This window comes from Bombina bombina, chromosome 2 (assembly GCF_027579735.1).
Source record: "Bombina bombina isolate aBomBom1 chromosome 2, aBomBom1.pri, whole genome shotgun sequence".
Lineage (NCBI taxonomy): Eukaryota > Metazoa > Chordata > Amphibia > Anura > Bombinatoridae > Bombina > Bombina bombina.
In genome coordinates this window covers 1338047746-1338067849 of record NC_069500.1, presented here as the reverse complement: position 1 = coordinate 1338067849, position 20104 = coordinate 1338047746, and positions in this window count along the sequence as shown.

Below are 20104 nucleotides of genomic sequence, written 5' to 3'. Positions count from 1 at the left end.
ACCTGCATATTCCTATCCACAAAGATCATCATCAGTTCCTGAGGTTCGCCTTCCTGGGCAAACATTACCAGTTCGTGGCTCTTCCATTCGGTCTAGCCACTGCTCCCAGAATTTTCACAAAGGTGCTAGGGTCCCTTCTAGCGGTTCTAAGGCCGAGGGGCATTGCTGTAGCACCTTACCTAGACGACATCCTAATCCAAGCGTTGTCTCTTTCCAAAGCAAGGGCTCATACAGACATTGTTTTAGCCTTTCTCAGGTCTCACGGGTGGAAGGTGAACGTAGAAAAAAGTTCCCTGTCCCCGTCCACAAGGGTTCCTTTTCTGGGAACAATAATAGATTCTGTAGAAATGAAGATTTTCCTGACCGAGGTCAGAAAATTAAAGCTTCTAAACGCTTGTCAAGTTCTTCAATCTATTCCTCAGCCTTCCATAGCTCAGTGCATGGAGGTAATAGGATTAATGGTTGCAGCAATGGACGTGGTTCCTTTTGCTCGAATTCATCTAAGACCATTACAACTGTGCATGCTCAATCAGTGGAATGGAGATTATGCAGACTTGTCTCCCCAGATTCAAGTAGACCAGGTAACCAGAGACTCACTCCGCTGGTGGTTGACTCAGGATCACCTGTCTCAGGGAATGAGTTTCCGCAGACCAGAGTGGGTCATCGTCACGACGGACGCCAGTCTCTTAGGCTGGGGCGCGGTCTGGGACTCTGAAAGCTCAGGGTCTATGGTCTCGGGAAGAATCTCTCCTCCCGATAAACATTTTGGAACTGAGAGCGATATTCAATGCGCTCCTGGCCTGGCCTCACCTAACGAAGGCCAAATTCATAAGATTTCAGTCGGACAACATGACGACTGTAGCGTACATCAGTCATCAGGGGGGAACAAAGAGTTCCTTGGCGATGAGAGAGGTATCCAAGATCATCAAATGGGCGGAGGATCACTCCTGCCATCTATCTGCAATTCACATCCCAGGAGTAGACAACTGGGAGGCGGATTATCTGAGTCGTCAGACTTTTCATCCGGGGGAGTGGGAACACCACCGGAGATCTTTGCCCAGTTAACCCAACTATGGGGCACTCCAGATATGGATCTGATGGCGTCTCGTCAGAACGTCAAGGTTCCCCGCTACGGGTCCAGATCCAGGGATCCCAAGGCGACACTAGTGGATGCATTGGTGGCGCCTTGGTCGTTCAACCTAGCTTATGTGTTTCCACCGTTCCCTCTCCTTCCCAGGCTTGTAGCCAGGATCAAACAGGAGAAGGCCTCAGTGATTCTGATAGCTCCTGCGTGGCCACGCAGGACTTGGTATGCAGACCTGGTGAATATGTCATCGGCTCCACCATGGAAGCTACCTTTGAGACGGGATCTTCTAGTACAAGGTCCATTCGAACATCCAAATCTAGTCTCTCTGCAGCTGACTGCTTGGAAATTGAACGCTTGATTCTATCTAAGCGTGGGTTTTCAGATTCAGTTATAGATACTCTGGTCCAAGCCAGAAAACCTGTGACTAGGAAAATTTATCATAAGAGATGGAAAAAATATATCTGTTGGTCCATACACTACAGTCACCACGGCACCCTATAGTTTCTCCTTTTTCTTCTAACCGTCGGTCGAATGACTGGGAGGCGGAGCCAGAGGGGGAGCTATATGGGCAGCTTTTGCTGTGCTCTCTTTGCCATTTCCTGTTAGGGAAGAGAATATTCCCACAAGTAAGGATGAAGCCGTGGACCGGACACACCGTAGGAGAAAGAAATTTATCAGGTAAGCATAAATTCTGTTTGTTTTTTTTGTTTTTTTTATTCAGTCTGTTCTTAGTACTAACCTTTATTTTTAAAAGTTCAGTTTCTGTTCCAGTCTCTCCTGAAACTGGGAATCAAGATTTATTTTCTAAGATATGGAGAGTCCACAACGTCATCAATTACTAGTGGGAATATCACTCCTGGCCAGCAGTAGGAGGCAAAGAGCACCACAGCAAAGCTGATTTCTCTGGACAACCGGTCAAGAGAATATCTCTCCTGGTGGCTCTGTCCAGATCACCTGTCCCAAGGTACATCCTTCTTGAGACCATTCTGGGAGATTGCGACCATTCTGGGAGATGTGGAACTGTATGGGGTGCCAGGAAGGCACAAGGCATGTGGACTCTAGAGGAATTCTTCCTCCCAATCAACATTCTGGAACTTCGGGCAATCTTCAATGCTCTGAAGGCTTTGGCCTCTTCTGGGTTTGTCCCAGTTTATCAGATTCCAATCAGACAACATAACCTTGGTGGCTTACATCAACCATAAGGGGGGAACAAGAAGCTCCCTAGCAATGAGGGAAGTGTCTCAGATTCTGGAGTGGGCGGAGGCCCACAACTGCTCCCTGTCAGCAATCCACATTCCGGGTGTGAACTGGGAAGCCTATTTCCTCAGCAGACAATCCTTTCATCCAGGGGAATGGTCTCTCCATCCTGAGGTGTTTGCTGAGATTTGCAACAAATGGAGGACACCGGAGATGGATCTCATGGCGTCCCGGCTCAATTCCAAGCTACCCAGATATGGTTTGTGGTCCAGGGATCCTCAAGAGGAGCTAATAGATGCATTAGCAGTGCCTTAGAGGTTCAATCTAATTTACCTTTTCCCCGCCGTTACCACTTCTTCCTCGTGTAGTGGCCCGAATCAACGCTTAGTCCTAGCCAAGAGAAGTTTCTCCAACATTGGTGTGTCCGGTCCACGGCGTTATCCATTACTTGTGGGAAAATTCTCTTCCCCAACAGGAATTGGCAAAGAGCACAGCAAAAGCTGTGCATATAGCCCCTCCTTGGCTCCGCCCCCCCAGTCATTCTCTTTGCCGCTCTGAACAAGTAGCATCTCCACGGAGATGGTGAAGAGTATGTGGTGTTTGCAGACTTTTCTGCTCAAGGTATGACTAGCCATTTTTCTAACAAGACTGTGTAATGCTGGAAGGCTGTCATTTTCCCTCATGGGGATCGGTAAGCCATTTTCTTAGACTCAGACAGAATAAAGCGCTTATTATGGGCTAATAACTGGTGGACACTTTTAAGGGCTAAATCGATTGTTTATTTAAGTGATTATTAAGGTTTTGAAGTGGATTTCAAACTTTTTAATATTTGGGGAACGTTTTTATCGCCAGGCACTAGTTAAGACACCTTCCCAGTCAGGAAGGGCCTTTCTCTGTAGTTTGCAGAGCCTCATTTTCGCGCCATTATTGCGCAGTTTCTTTTGAGTGCAGTGCATGCAGCTGCATGTGAGAGGGTCTGGTATCCACAGAAAACGTTTCTAGAAGGCTGGAATTGGTATCGTATACCCCCCTGGGATAAGTGAAGTCGCAGCAAAGGCTGTGGCTGGGACTGTAGTGGGGTTAAATTGCAAACGGCTCCGGTTTCCGCATTTTAAGGGTTAACGGCTTCAAAATTGGGGTGCAATACTTTGAATGCATTAAGACACTGTGGTGAAAATTTGGTAAAGTTTGGATAATTCCTTCATAGTTTTTCACATATTCAGTAATAAAGTGTGCCCTGTTTAACATTTAAAGAGACAGTAACGGTTTTGTTTAAAAACGTTTTTTGTGCTTTATTAACCAGTTTAAGCCTGTTTAACATGTCTGTATCTTCAGATAAGTCATGTTCTGTATGTATGGAGGCCAAGGTGGTTACTCCTTCAAATGTATGTGATAATTGTGCCATGGCGTCCAAACAAAGTAAGGACAGTACTGTCACATTTAGTAAGGTTGCCCAGGATGATTCCTCAGATGAAGGAAGTAGGGATAGTTCTGCATCCTCTCCTTCTGTGTCTATACCAGTTATGCCCGCGCAGGCGACCCCTAATACTACTAGCGCGCCAATGCTTGTTACTATGCAACAATTGACGGTAGTAATGGATAACTCCATAGCTAATATTTTATCCAAAATGCCAGCATTTCAGAGAAAGCGCGATTGCTCAGTTTTAAACACTGTAGAGCAGGAGGGCGCTGATGATAATTTATCTGTCATACCCTCACACCAGTCTGAAGTGGCAGTGAGGGAGGGTTTGTCAGATACAGGAAGAATTTCTCAGCAGGCAGAACCTGATGTTGTGACATTTAAATTAGAGCATCTCCGCGCATTACTTAAGGAGGTGCTATCTACTCTGGATGATTGTGATAATTTGGTCATCCCAGAAAAATTGTGCAAGATGGACAAGTTCCTAGAGGTCCCGGTGCACCCTGATGCCTTTCCGATACCTAAAAGGGTGGCGGACATAGTGAATGAGTGGGAGAAGCCAGGCATACCTTTTGTCCCTCCTCCTATATTTAAGAAATTGTTCCCCATGGTTGACCCCAGGAAGGACACATGGCAAACAGTCCCTAAGGTCGAGGGGGGCGGTTTCTACACTAGCCAAACGCACGACCATTCCCATTGAGGACAATTGTGCTTTCAAAGATCCTATGGATAAAAAATTGGAGGGTTTGCTTAAAAAGATTTTTGTACATCAAGGATACCTCCTTCAACCTATTTCGTGCATTATTCCTGTCACTACAGCGGCGTGGTTCTGGTTCGAGGAACTGGAAAAGTCGCTCAGTAGGGAGACTCCATATGAGGAGGTCATGGACAGAATTCACGCACTTAAGTTAGCTAATTCCTTTATTTTAGACGCCGCTTTGCAGTTAGCGAAATTAGCAGCGAAAAATTCAGGGTTTGCAATTGTGGCGCGTAGAGCGCTCTGGCTAAAGTCTTGGTCGGCGGATGTATCTTCTAAGACAAAATTGCTTAATATTCCTTTCAAAGGTAAGACCCTTTTTGGGCCAGAATTGAAGGAAATTATTTCAGATATCACTGGGGGAAAGGGCCATGCCCTTCCACAAGATAGGCCTTTCAAGGCTAAGTCCAATTTTCGTTCCTTTCGCAACTTCAGGAACGGACTGGCTTCTAACTCTGCAGCCTCTAGACAAGAGGGTAACGCTTCCCAGACTAAACCAGCTTGGAAACCAATGCAAGGTTGGAACAAGGGTAAACAAGCCAAGAAGCCTGCTGCTGCTACTAAAACAGCATGAAGGGGTAGCCCCCGATCCGGGACCGGATCTAGTAGGGGGCAGACTCTCTCTCTTTGCTTAGGCTTGGGCAAGAGATGTTCAGGATCCCTGGACACTAGAAATAGTCTCTCAAGGTTATCTTCTAGAATTCAAGGAACTACCCCCAAGGGGAAGGTTCCACATTTCTCACTTATCTTAAAACCAAATAAAGAGACAGGCATTCTTACATTGTGTAGAAGACCTGTTAAAGATGGGAGTGATACACCCTGTTCCAACTGTGGAACAGGGTCAGGGGTTTTACTCAAATCTGTTTGTAGTTCCCAAAAAAGAGGGAACCTTCAGACCAATTCTGGATTTAAAAATTCTAAACAAATTTCTCAGTTCCATCGTTCAAAATGGAAATCATTCGAACAATTTTACCTGCAATCCAGGAGGGTCAATATATGACTACCGTGGATTTAAAGGATGCGTATCTACATATTCCTATCCACAAAGATCATCATCAGTTCCTAAGGTTCGCCTTTCTGGACAAACATTATCAGTTTGTGGCTCTTCCATTCGGACTAGCCACTGCTCCCAGAATTTTCACAAAAGTGCTCTGGTCCCTTCTAGCGGTTCTAAGACCAAGGGGCATTGCAGTGGCACCTTACCTGGACGACGTTCTAATTCAAGTGTCGTCTCTTTCCAAGGCAAAGGCTCATACAGACATCGTTCTAGCCTTTCTCAGATCTCACGGGTGGAAGGTGAACGTAGAAAAGAGTTCCCTGTATCCGTCGACAAGAGTTCCCTTTTTGGGAACAATAATAGATTCTTTAGAAATGAAGATCTTCTTGACAGAAGTCAGAAAGTCAAAGCTTCGAAACGCTTGTCAAGTTCTTCTCTCTATTCTACAGCCTTCCATAGCTCAGTGCATGGAAGTAGTAGGGTTGATGGTTGCAGTAATGGATATAGTTCCTTTTGCTCGAATTCATCTAAGACCATTACAACTGTGCATGCTCAAGCAGTGGAATGGGGATTATACAGACTTGGCCCCAAAGATTCAAGTAGACCAGATAACCAGAGACTCACTCCGTTGGTGGTTGTCCCAGGATCACCTGTCTCAGGGAATGAGTTTCCGCAGACCAAAGTGGGTCATTGTCACGACCGACGCCAGTCTATTAGGCTGGGGCGCGGTCTGGGACTCCCTGAAAGCTCAGGGTCTATGGTCTCGGGAAGAGTCTCTTCTTCCGATAAACATCCTGGAACTGAGAGCGATATTCAATGCTCTCCAGGCTTGGCCTCAACTAGCGATGGCCGGATTCATAAGATTCCAGTCGGACAACATGACGACTGTAGCTTACATCAATCATCAGGGGGGAACAAAGAGTTCCTTGGCGATGAGAGAGGTATCCAAGATCATCAAATGGGCGGAGGAACACTCCTGCCACCTATCTGCAATCCACATTCCAGGGGTAGACAACTGGGAGGCGGATTACCTGAGTCGTCAGACTTTCCATCCGGGGGAGTGGGAACTCCACCCGGAGGTGTTTGCCCAGTTGACTCAATTATGGGGCATTCCAGACATGGATCTGATGGCGTCCCGTCAGAACTTCAAGGTTCCTTGCTACGGGTCCAGATCCAGGGATCCCAAGGCGACTCTAGTGGATGCATTAGTGGCACCTTGGTCGTTCAACCTAGCTTATGCGTTTCCACCGTTCCCTCTCCTCCCCAGGCTTGTAGCCAGGATCAAACAGGAGAAGGCCTTGGTGATTCTGATAGCTCCTGCGTGGCTGCGCAGGACTTGGTATGCAGACCTGGTGAATGTCATCGGCTCCACCATGGAAGCTACCTTTGAGACAGGATCTTCTAATACAAGGTCCATTCGAACATCCAAATCTAGTTACTCTACAGCTGACTGCTTGGAAATTGAACGTTTGATTTTATCCAAGCGTGGGTTTTCAGATTCTGTGATAGATACTCTGGTCCAAGCCAGAAAACCTGTGACTAGAAAGATTTACGATAAAATATGGAAAAGATATATCTGTTGGTGTGAATCCAAGGGATTCTCCTGGAGTAAGATTAAAATTCCTAATATCCTCTCCTTTCTTCAAGAAGGTTTGGATAAGGGATTGTCAGCGAGTTCTCTAAAAGGACAGATTTCTGCTTTATCTGTCTTGTTACACAAACGACTGGCAGCTGTGCCAGATATACAAGCTTTTGTACAGGCTTTGGTCAGAATCAAGCCTGTTTACAGATCTTTGACTCCTCCTTGGAGTCTAAATTTAGTTCTTTCAGTTCTTCAAGGGGTTCCGTTTGAACCTCTACATTCCATAGATATCAAGTTACTATCTTGGAAAGTTCTGTTTTTGGTTGCTATTTCTTCTGCAAGAAGAGTTTCTGAATTATCTGCTTTGCAGTGTAATCCACCCTATCTGGTGTTCCATGCAGATAAGGTCGTTTTGCGTACTAAGGCTGGTTTTCTTCCGAAAGTTGTTTCCAACAGGAATATTAACCAGGAAATAGTTGTTCCTTCTCTGTGTCCGAATCCAGTTTCAAAGAAGAAACGTTTGTTACACAATTTAGATGTAGTTCGTGCTTTAAAGTTCTATTTAGAAGCAACTAAGGATTTTAGACAAACCTCATCTTTGTTTGTCGTTTACTCTGGTAAGAGGAGAGGACAAAAAGCTACGGCTACCTCTCTGTCTTTCTGGCTGAAAAGCATTATCTGATTGGCTTATGAGACTGCCGGACGGCAGCCTCCTGAACGAATCACAGCTCACTCCACTAGAGCTGTGGCTTCCACATGGGCCTTCAAGAACGAGGCTTCTGTTGATCAGATATGTAAGGCAGCGACTTGGTCTTCTCTGCACACTTTTGCCAAATTTTACAGATTTGATACTTTTGCTTCTTCGGAGGCTGTTTTTGGGAGAAAGGTCTTGCAAGCCGTGGTGCCTTCCGTTTAGGTAACCTGATTTGCTCCCTCCCTTCATCCGTGTCCTAAAGCTTTGGTATTGGTTCCCACAAGTAATGGATGACGCCGTGGACCGGACACACCAATGTTGGAGAAAACAGAATTTATGCTTACCTGATAAATTACTTTCTCCAACGGTGTGTCCGGTCCACGGCCCGCCCTGGTTTTTTAATCAGGTTTGAAAATTTTCTTTCTCTATACACTACAGTCACCACGGCACCCTATAGTTTCTCATTTTTTTCTCCTAACCGTCGGTCGAATGACTGGGGGGGGCGGAGCCAAGGAGGGGCTATATGGACAGCTTTTGCTGTGCTCTTTGCCATTTCCTGTTGGGGAAGAGAATATTCCCACAAGTAATGGATGACGCCGTGGACCGGACACACAGTTGGAGAAAGTAATTTATCAGGTAAGCATAAATTCTGTTTTCACCTGAGAGGGTTATTGATACTCTTTTTCAGGCTCGCAAGCCTGTTACTCGTCGCTCTATCATAAGGTGTGGAGAGCTTACTTATTCTGGTGTGAAGAACGTGGTTTAGCCTGGCATACGGTTAAGGCTGCCAGGATACTTTCTTTTCTCCAGGAGGGTCTGGAGAAGGGCCTTTCTGCCAGTTCCCTGAGGGAACAGATTTCGACCCTATCTGTTTTGCTGGACTAGAGGCTCGCAGAGCTCCCTGACGTGCAGTCTTTCGTTACGGCTCTGATTAGGATCAGACCTGTGTTTTGATCTAATGCTCCACCTTGGAGTTTGAATCTTGTTCTTAAGGTTTTGCAATGGGCTCTGTTTGAGCCTATGCATTTGGTTGACATCAAATTGTTGTCCTGTAGGGTTCTTTTTCTATTGGCTATTGCGTTGGCACGCAGAGTTTCTGAAATAGCTGCCTTGCAATGTGAGCCTCCTTATCTGGTGTTCCACACTGATAAGGCTGTCCTACGCACCTGCTTGGGTTTTCTTCCTAAAGTTGTGTCTGATTGCAACATCAATCAGGAGATTGTGGTTCCTTCCTTGTGTCCTAATCCTCCTCCTTCGAAGAAACGTTTACTTAAGATTTTGGGTGTGGTTCGAGCTTTGAAGTTTTATCTTCAAGCTACTAAGGATTTCAGACAAACTTCCTTGTTCATCTACTCTGGTAAGCGTAAGGGTCTGAAGGCTTCTTCGACTTCCTTATCTTTTTAGTTAAGGAGTAGCTTATGAGTCCGCGGGATTTAGACCTCCTCAGAGGATTACGGCTCATTCCACTAGAGCGGTGGCTTCCTCTTGGACCTTTATGAACGAGGCCTCTATGGATCAGATTTGTAAGGCGGCTACCTAGTCCTCCTTACATACTTTTTCTAAATTTTATACGTTTGATGTTCTTGCTTCAGCCAAAGCAGCTTTTGGGGGGAGAAGTTTTGCAGGCTGTGATTCCCTCAGATTAGGGTCCACCTTTCTTTTACCCATCCCGTTATCATTCAGTGTCCTCTAGAGCTTGGGTATAGTTTTCCCAACAGTAAGGAATGATGCAGTGGAATCTCCTCATATTAAGAAGGAAAACATAAATTATGCTTATCTGATTTAATTTCCTTCTGTATAAGGAGGGCCAATGGCCCCCGCCCGTATACTCCGATGGGCGGACCAAAATTAGGTTTTCTCTTCTGGCACAATTTATACCTTGATATTACTCCTACTGTTCCTTGTTCCCTTGACAGAATGACTGGGATATGAGGGAAGTAGGGGGAGTATTTAAGCCTTTGGATGGGGTGTCTATGCCTCCTCCTGGTGGCCAGGTTAAGTATTTCCCAACAGTAAGGAATGATGCTGTGGACTCTCCTCATACAGTAGGAAATTAAATTATCAGGTAAGCATAATTTGTTTCTTAGACCTTGAAGGATGCCTATAATCCAAATGTTTTTGACAGTTTTTCACCACTAGATTGCATTAGTTCATGTGTTTCATATAGATAACATTGAGCTCATGCATGTGAATTTACCGAGGAGTGAGCACTGATTGGCTAAAATGCAATTCTGTCAAAAGAACTGAAATAAGGGGTCAGTCTGCAGAGGCTTAGATACAAGGTAAAACGTGTATTATTCTAACTGTTTGGTTATGCTTAACTGGGGAATGGGTAATTAAGGGACTATCTATCTTTTAAAACAATAAAAATTCTGATGTTGACTGTTCCTTACGCCTTACGACCTATGCATAATATTTCTTGGAAAGTGTTGTTTCTCTTGGCTATTAAATCTGCTTGAAGAGTTTCTGAATTATCTGCTCTTTCTTGTGAGGATAAGGCAGTCTTAAAGGGATATGAAACCCAAATGTTTATTTCATGATTCAGATAGCTCAAGAAATTTAAAAAAAACTTTCTATATTACTCCTATTAATTTTTCTTTGTTCCTTTGGTATCTTTGTTTGAAAGGCAGGAATGTAAGCTTAGGAGCTGGCACATTTTTTGTTAAACACCCTGGATAGCACTTGCTTGATTGGTGGCTACAATGCTTATTTTGAGGCAGGTCAGACACCCTGCAACGGATTACTGATCATTCTACTAGATCAGTTCCTACTTCATGGGCTTTTAAGAGTGAGGCCCCGGTTGATTTATAAAGCAGCTACTTGATGGTCTTTGCATACTTTTTTTTTTTTCTTCCTAAGATAGGGAGAGTCCATGGCTTCATTCCTTACTGTTGGGAAATGCAACACCTGGCCACCAGGAGGAGGCAAAGACACCCCAGCCAAAGGCTTAAATATCCATCCCACTTCCTCATTACCCCAGTCATTCTTTGCCTTTCGTCACGATAGGAGATCGCAGAGAAGTGTCAGAAGATTCTGAGAGTCCTGAATAAAGGGTATCTGCCCTTCGAGATAGGACTGGAGTTTTAAGTAGTTATGTCAACTTCTCAGAGTATTGATGAAAGTTAGTCTGGAGATGCAGGGAACGTTTTTCTGCGAAACCATCCAGAATACTGCTAACAGCTCCTAAGCAATCAGTGTTAATGAGTTTCACTGCCTGCTTTCTCTCACTCAAGTCCATGTCAGGAGTGCTGCTATAAGACTGTCACACTTGAGAGGCTGTTCCACAGCATGGATCCTGGAGGTAAGATCGTTTAAATTTTTTACTCATAAAACGCTATAACAGGGTCACAGTGTGGCTCCTTTATACCTTGATAGGATCCAGGGTTAATATCCTCTGAGGGGGGTTTATTGAACAGTTGGCGTTAATCAGTGTATTAATTTACATTCTGCTTTGTGTGTTTATTTTCTGGGCTCATAGACTGTGTGTTTTTGGCTGGAACAAACCGGTTTTACTTTAGTTTTTGAAAGTGTTGCACAGCTCCTATCAACTTGCTGTACTTTTCATAGAATGTGGTCTATGTTCATTTCCTCCATTCCGGCTGAGACTTTAACCTGAGGAGAGCGCGTTTTCTCTGTTAACTGTCTGGGTCTAGAAGGTGGTGAGTGCCCCATCTATTGGGAGTGTGTGTGTGTGTATATATGTGTATGTGTATATATATATATATATATATGTGTATATATATATATATATATATGTGTGTATATATATATATATATATATATATATATATACACACAAATGGCTTGCACTCACTGGACTTTTAAAAAAAAATATGCCTTTATTTGTGACGTTTTGGGGACCGTATCCCCTTCCTGTGGGTATAAAGTGAGCTATGGAGGACTCTGACATGTTAGAAGGTACTTCTTCTGTACTAAATTATACTTGTTTATATTGTGAAGAGGCTGTGGTTTTGCCCACTCAATTATATTCCACATGCCTTAAAACCATTATAAAGTCTAAGAAGGGAGACAAGCCTGCTAAGGCTCTTAGTCCCTCTGAGCCGTCTACCTCTCAGGACTCAGCGTTCCGTGAGATTGCTACCCTTGCTACATTATCCACTCCACATGCAGTTCCCCGTAGCACATCTAATCCTCCATCCGGAGGGGGCCTTCTTCCTGAGGACTTTGCCACGCAGTTACAAACGGCAATGTCTTACGGCCCTCAGTGCATTACCTCGCTCTAACAAACGCAAGAGAAAGGTTAAACATAGCTCTCCTGACCCAGAGTCCTCTAAATATTTATCGGATTTAGCTATTATGTCCCAGTTATCCAATGAGCTAACCTCTGTAGCTTCAGAGGGTGAACTTTCGGCGTTGGAGTCCTTAGTGTCTAAGCCTCCTGCTGTGGAGGAACCGTCGTTTATATTTAAAATTGAGCACTTGCATTTTTTTATTAAAGGAGGTTCTGTCTACGTTAGAGGTTCCAGAGGCCACGCTGCCTGAAGAACCTATGAGTTTACGAAGACGGAAAAGTTCCTTTTGACTTTTCCTTTGTCGGTTATAATGGCGAAGATTTTTAACAAATGTTGTTCATGGTCCCGGACTCTCAACTGGATTTGTGGGGCTCCATTCCTAAGGTGGATGGTGCTATCTCTATGCTTGCTAAACGTACTACTATACCTCTTGAGGATAGTTGTGTGTTCAGAGAGCCGATGGATAAGAAAATGGAAACCTTTCTGAGAATGAGGTTTCAACATACAGGATTTTTATTTCAATCGGAGGCTGCAGTTGCAGCGGGAACTTGCGCAGCTACTTACTGGTACGACTCTTTGTTGGAACTCATTGATGTGGAGTCTCCCCTTGAGGATATTCAAGACAGAATTAAAGCTCTGAGAATTTCTAATTCTTTTCTGTGATGCGAACATACAAATTATTCACCTAAATGCAAAGGCCTCTGGCTTTGCGGTCCTAGACCGGTGGGCGCTCTGGTTGAAATGTTGGTCTGCGGATATGACTTCTGAGTCCAGACTCCTTTCTCTTCCCTTAAAGGGAAAGATTTTATTTGATCCAGGCCTGGACTACATTATTTCTACGTTTCCCGGGCGCAAGGGTGCCTTCCTACTTCAAGATAAGAACAACAAATCTAAGGGACGACAATCTTCTAATTTTCGTTCTGAAAAATCCCAACGACAACAATCCTCCTCCAAGCAACCCAAAAGTAATTGGAAGCCGGCTCAGTCCTGGGATAAGTCCGAAAACAAATCTGTATTAAGGAGAAGCCCCGATCCAGGCTCGGATTCTGTAAGTGGCAGACTCTTTTTTTCAGACGCTTGGTTCAGGGATGTACAGGTTCCGTGGATCCTGGAGGTCATACTCAGGGATACAAGATAGGCTTCAAATCTCATCCGCCTAGGGGCAGATTTCTACTCTTGAACCTGTCTACAGACCAGAAAAGAGGGATGCCTTTCTAGGGTGCGTTCGGCACCTATCCTCCTCAGGAGTTGTTGTCCCTGTGCCTATCGAAGAAAGAGGTTTGGGGTTTTATTCAAACCTTTTCATGGTCCCAAAGAAGGAGGGAACTTTCTGCCCAATTCTGGACCTAAAGTGCTTAAACAAATGACTCTGTCCCTTCCTTCAAGATGGAGACGATAAGGTCCATCCTTCCTTTAGTTCAGGAAGGCCAGTTTATGACCACTATAGATCTGAAGGACGCTTACCTTCATGTTCCAATCCACAGGCAATACTTTCAGTTCCTGAGGTTTGCATTCCTGGACCAGCATTTCCAGTTCATTGCTCTTCCATTTGGCCTAGCTACTGCTCCAAGAATCCTTTCGAAGGTTCTGGGGGATCTTCTAGCCGTTGCCAGAACTCGGGGTATTACAGTAGCCCCATACTTCGACGATATTCTGGTGCAAGCACCATCTTGTCGTCTTACGGAAGAATACTCTGAGTCCCTTCTCAGTCTTCTTCGATCACATGGATGGAAGATTAACTTGGAAAAGAGTTCTCTTATCCCAAGTACCAGGGTGGAATTCCTGGGTGCTCTAATAGACTCCATATCCCGGAGGATATTTCTAACAGACCAGAGACGTTGCAAGCTAACTTTGGCATGTCTTGCCCTCCGGACCTCTTTGAGTCCCTCTGTGGCTCAGTGTATGGAAGTGATTGGTCTCATGGTGTCCTGCATTGACATCATTCCTTTTGCCAGGTTCTGTCTCAGAACTGTGCATGCTGAGACAGTGGAACAGCGATCATTCTAATATGTTTCTACAGATTGTATTAGACAGCCGGTCGAGTAGAATCGCTCTCTTGGTGGCTCTGTCCAGATCATCTGTCCCGAGGGACGTGCTTCCTAAGACCATCCTGGGAGACTGTGACTATGGGGTGCCAGGAAGGCACAGGGGTTGTGGATTCAGGAGTCCTCCCTTCTGATCAATTTTGTAACTACGGGCAATCTTTAATGCCTTGAAGGCTTTGGCCACTACTGGGTTTGCCCCAGTTGATCAGATTCCAATCAGACAATATATCCTTGGTGGCTTACATCAACCATCGGGGTGAACGAGACGTTCCTTGGCAATGAAGGAAGTATCTCAGATTCGGGAGTGGGCGGAGGTCCATAGCTGTTCGCTTTCAGCGATCCACATTCCGGGTCTGGACAACTGGAGGCAAATTTTCTCAGCAGGCAATCCTTCCACCCAGGGGAATGGTCTCTCCATCCCAAGGTGTTTGCAGAGATATGCAGCAAGTGGGGGACACCAGAGATAGATGGCGTCCCGTGTCAATACAAAGCTACCCTGGTATGGGTCAATGGAGTCCCAAGCGGATCTAATAGATGCACTAGCAGTGCCCTGGAGGTTCAAACTCGTATATCTTTTTCCTCCATTACCGCTTCCTCGAGTGGTGGCCCGCATAAAGCAGGAGCGGTTATCGGTAACCTTAATGCTCCATCGTGACCGCGAAGGACATGGTTCACGGATCTAGGGATGGCCTCATCTGCTCAGTGGAAGTTACCTTTTACAAGGTCCATTTGTTCATCAAAATCTTGATTCTCTGAGGCTGACTGCGTGGCGATTGAACACTTAGTCTTAGCAAAGAGAGGTTTCTCTGAGAGTGTCATTGATACTTATTCATGCTCGTAAACCAGTTACTCGGCGTATCTACCACATAGGGTGGAGGACCTACTTATTCTGTTGTGAAGAGCATGGTTTTTCTTGGCACAGAGTTAAGGTTGCCAGGATCTTATCTTTTCTCCAGGATGGACTGGAGATGGGCCTTTCTGCTAGTTCCCTGAGAGGACAGATTTCGGCCCTGTCGGTTTTATTGCACAAGAGGCTGGCTGAGCTTCGAGACGTGCAGTCCCTTGTTAAGGCTCTGATTAGGATCAGACCTGTGTTTAGATCTGGGGCTCCTCATTGGAGCCTAAATCTTGTTCTTCGTGTTTTGCAACAGGCTCCTTTTGAGCCTCTGCATTTAGTTGACATTAAATTGTTATCTTGGAAGGTTCTCTTTTTAATGGCTATTGCCTCTGTGCGCAGAGTTTCTGAGATCTCTGCTTTGCAATGTGAGTTCCCTTATCTGATTTTTTTTCATGCAGATAAGGCAGTTTTACGTACTAAAGTAGGTTTTCTTCCTAAGGTTGTCAGATTGCAACATCAATCAAGAGATTGTGGTTCCTTCCTTGTGTCCTAATCCTCCTTCCTCTCAGGAACGTTTACTTCACCATTTGGATGTGGTTCGCGCCTTGAAGTTCTTTCTTCAGGCTACTAATGAGTTGAGACAATCTTCCTCTTTGTTGTCTATTGGGGGAATCATTTTGGTTAAGGAGACTTACGAGACAGCGGGACATCATCCTCCTGAGAGGATAACGGCTTATTCTACTAGAGCAGTGGATTCCTCTTGGGCTTTTAAGAACGAGGCCTCTATGGATCAGATTTGTAAGGCGGCTACCCTGGTCCTCCTTACATACTTTTTCTCATTTTTACTAGTTTGATGTTTTTGCTTCGGCTGAAGCAGCTTTCAGAGAAAACGTTTTGCAGGCTGTGGTGCCCTCAGAATAGCATCCATCTCCCTTTTTGTTCCCTGCCGTTATTCATTGTGTCCTATGAAACTTGGGTATAGTTTTCCCAAAAGTAAGGAATGAAGTCGTGGACTCTCCCTATCTTAGGAAGGAACACATAGTTTAAGCTTACCAGATAAATTCCTTTCCTTCCAGATAGGGAGAGCCCACAGCCCCCGAACGTTTTTTCTTGTTTAAGGGTGGCCCCCTATTTATTTTTTTCTTCTGGCACCATTTATACCCTGATGTTTCTCCTTCTTTTCCTTGTTCCCTCGGTAGAATGACTGGGGTAATGAGGAAGTGGGATGGATATTTAAGCCTTTGGCTGGGGTGTATTTGCCTCCTCCTGGTGGCCAGGTGTTGTATTTCCCAACAGTAAGGAATGAAGCTGTGGACTCTCCCTATCCGGAAGGAAAGTTATTTATCTGGTAAGCATAAATTATGTTTTTACTAGATTCCACCATTTTCATGTTTTTTTTTTCCGGTTAGGTAGCTTTTGGTAGAAAGGTACTTCAGGCAGTTGTTTAAGTATGATTCTTGTATGTTTGTTTCCATCTTAAGGGGTGGAGAGTCCACAGCTTCATTCATTACTATTGGGAATTAAGAACCTGGCCACCAGGAGGAGGCAAAGACACCCCAGCCAAAGGCTTAAATACCTCCCCCACTTCCCTCATCCCCCAGTCATTCTTTGCCTTTTGTCACAGGAGTGCCGAAGATCGGAGTAGTCTCTTATGGAGGGTAGTACTCTTCGGAATGGGACTGGAATTTTAAGTAGTCCTGTCAGCCTCTCAGTGAGAGCATGGGCGAAAGTTAGAGTCCGGAGATGCAGGGAGAGTCTTTCTGCGAAAACTTACTGCAGCTCCACAAGCAATCGATGTTGACGAGTTTCACTGCCTGCTTTTTACACTCAAGTCCATGTCAGGAGCGAGGCTACTAACTTGTCACACTTGAAGGGCCGTGTTCCTTTTTCACGGCATAGATTCTGGTAAGATCGTTTCATTTTTATTACATAATGATAACACGGAAGACAAGGTCACAGTGTGACGCCTTTTATCTTTAAAGAATCAAGGGTTAATATTCCTGGAAAGGGGATTATTGAACAGGGGGGTTTATATATTATATTGTTGGTCCTTGCTGCATTATGTGCGAGATGACACAATAGGTGACTTACAGGAGGAGTATGGCGCGGCCCTTTTTTCTGCCGGGCATTCCATGTGACCAGGTGTGGCTATCTATCTTCCTCTGTTGATCAACGGCGCAGGAGACAAAATGGTTTCTGCAGTCTGGGTCATAGGAAGTGGTGAGTGCCCCGGGCATTGGAGGTTATAAAGGTGCCTATTAAGTTAATCTAGTCCTTAACAGCGCAAGCTTTGGAGGACTCTGACGCATTAGAGGGCTCGCCCTCTTTATCTAGGTCTCGCCCTCTTTAGGTCTCGCCCTCTTTAGGTCTCGCCCTCTTTAGGTCTCGCCCTCTTTAGGTCTCGCCCTCTTTAGGTCTCGCCCTCTTTAGGTCTCGCCCTCTTTAGGTCTCGCCCTCTTTAGGTCTCGCCCTCTTTAGGTCTCGCCCTCTTTATCTAGGTCTCATTCCTGTATTTGTGAGGAGGTTCTAGTAGATCAGCCTGCTCAACTATGTTCCACATGCCTTAGTTACGACATCTAAGACAAAACAGATGTCTAGTACTACTGAGCCGTCCACCTCTGAGGGGTCCCTGTCCCGTGAGGTGTGTTCCCTGCATCCATCTCCTATTGCACATGCAGGGTCCAACGATTACTCCTGCGGGAGTCAGATTTTGCGGATCAACAGCAAACGGCAGTATCGAAAGGGATCCATGCCTTACCACGTTCTGCTAAGCGCAAGCATAGGGCATATCATGGCGGCCCGGCCCAGGGGTTCTCTTTGCCTGTGGAAATTTCTGAGGCGTTATATGGTGACGAGGCCAACTCCGACTCTTCAGAGTAAGCCTCTTCTGGCTCGGATTCCGTGTCATCTAAACCTCTGGCTGCAGAGGAGCCCGATTTTAGGTATAGGATGGAAAATGTGCGCTTTTTGCTGAGACAAGTGCTTGCTACTCTGGAAGGTCCGGAACCAAAGCTTCCGGAGGAACCTGCGTTTCCTTAGCTTGATAAGGTATATGAGGACAGGGTGGTGCCTCAGGCCTTCCCGGCTCCTGTTAAGATGGCAAATATTAAGAATGAATAGGAGTGATTAGGTTCTTCCTTTTCCCCCTTCTTCCTTTTCTCCCTTCTTCCTTTAAGAAACTGTTCCCCATCCCGGACTCTGAGCTGGAGCTGTGGGGTACTGTCCCTAAAGTGGATGGTGCTAACTCCACGCTTGCACAGTGGACAACTATTCCCCTTGAGGATAGTTCGTCGTTTAGAGAGCCCATGGATGAAAAGTTGGAAATCTTGTTAAGGAAAATGTTTCAACACACGGGGGTTTGTTTTTCAGCCGGCAGCGGCTGTAGCCAAAGTTGCCGGAGCTGCAACATATTGTTGTGAAATGGTCGAGGGGGAGGCTTCCATCGACTAGATACAGGAAAAGATTAAGGTGCTGAAGAATGCCAATTCTTTCATATGTGATGCCAATATGCAAATTATTCGCCTGAACGCTAGGGACAGGTTCTTCCATTTTAGCTTGCAGGCCTCTGTGGCTAAGGTCTGCGGACATGATCTCTAAGTCGAGGCTGTTGTCCCTGCCTTTTCAAGTAAAGATTCTGTTCGGTCTAGGATTGGATTCGATCATATCCACGGTTACGGGAGGCATGGGAGCTTTCCTACCGCAGGATAAGAAGGCTAAGCCTTAAAGGATCTACTTTTCGCCCCTTTCGTGCGGACAAGGCCCTAGCGCCAGTTGGCGTTCGCGAAAGCGGACCAGTCCAAGGGAACTTGGAAACCGGCCCATTCTTGAATCAAGTCTAAGCAGAGCAAGAAACCCGCCGAGACATAATTGGCATGAAGTGGCGGCCCCCAACTGGTCTCTGGACCAAGTAGGGGGCAGATTATCTCTCTTCTCAGAAGCCTGGTTGCAGGACGTTCAGGATCCTTTGGTTCTGGACGTTGTTGCCCAGGGCTACAGGATAGGGTTCAGATCCCATCCGCCCAGGGGCAGATTCCTTATAACAAAGCTGTCTTCAAGACCGGAAAAGAGAAAAGCCTTTCTAGAATGTGTGAGAGATCTCTCCTCTCTAGGTGTCATCGTACCAGTACCCCAAGCAGAAAGGGGTCTAGGATACTATTCAAATCTTTTTGTGGTTCCAAAGGAGGAGGGCACGCTCCGCCCGATTCTGGACCTAAAGTGTTTAAACAAGTTTCTGAGTGTTCCATCGTTCAAAATGTAAACTATCAGATCTATTCTGCCCCTAGTTCAAGAGGGACAGTTCATGACGACCATAGACTTGAAGGACGCTTACCTTCATGTGCCAATCCACAGGGACCACTTCAAATTCCTGAGATTTGTGTTTCTGGACCAACACTTCCCTTTGGTCTGGCGACAGCCCCGAGAGTCTTCACGAAGGTTCTGGGGGTGCTACTTGCGGTGGCCAGAGGCATTGCTGTGGTGCCCTATCTGGACGTCATCCTAGTCCAGGCGCCGCCGCTCAGTCTCACAGAGGATTATTCGAGGGCTCCTCTTCTTCTGCTCCAATCTCACGGTTGGAAGATCAACTCGGGTTAGGGTTCCCAGCAACAGGGTGGAGTTCCTTGGCACGATAAACTCTATGTCCATGAAAATATTTCTCACAGACCATCGACGCAGGAAGATTGCGTCCACTTGTCTTGCCCTTCAGTCCTCCTCAAGCCCCTCGGTGGCTCAGTGTATGGAGGTGATCGGACTCATGGTTTCCAGCATAGACGTCATTCCATTCGCCAGGTTTTGTCTCAGACCTCTTCAATTGTGCATGTTGAGACAGTGGTACGGTGATCATTCAGGTCTATCACAGCAGATATCCATGGATGCTCAGACTCAGATCTCCCTATCTTGGTGGATCCGTCCGGAGCAACTGTCCATGGGGACATCCTTCTTGAGACCGTCCTGGAAGATTGTGACCACGGATGAGAGTCTGGCAGGATGGGGAGCTGTTTCGGGTGCCAGGATGGCACAAGGAAAATGGTCCCGGGAGGGGTCTCTCCTTCTGATAAATATTCTGGAACTCCGAGCAATCTACAACGCTCTGAAGGCATGGCCTCTTCTGGGGTCGTTCAGCTGCATCAGATTCCAGACTGACATTATCTTGGTGGCTTACATCAACCACCAGGGGGGTATGAGGAGCTCCCTAGCTATGAGGAAGGTGTCTCGGATCTTGGAGTGGATGGAGT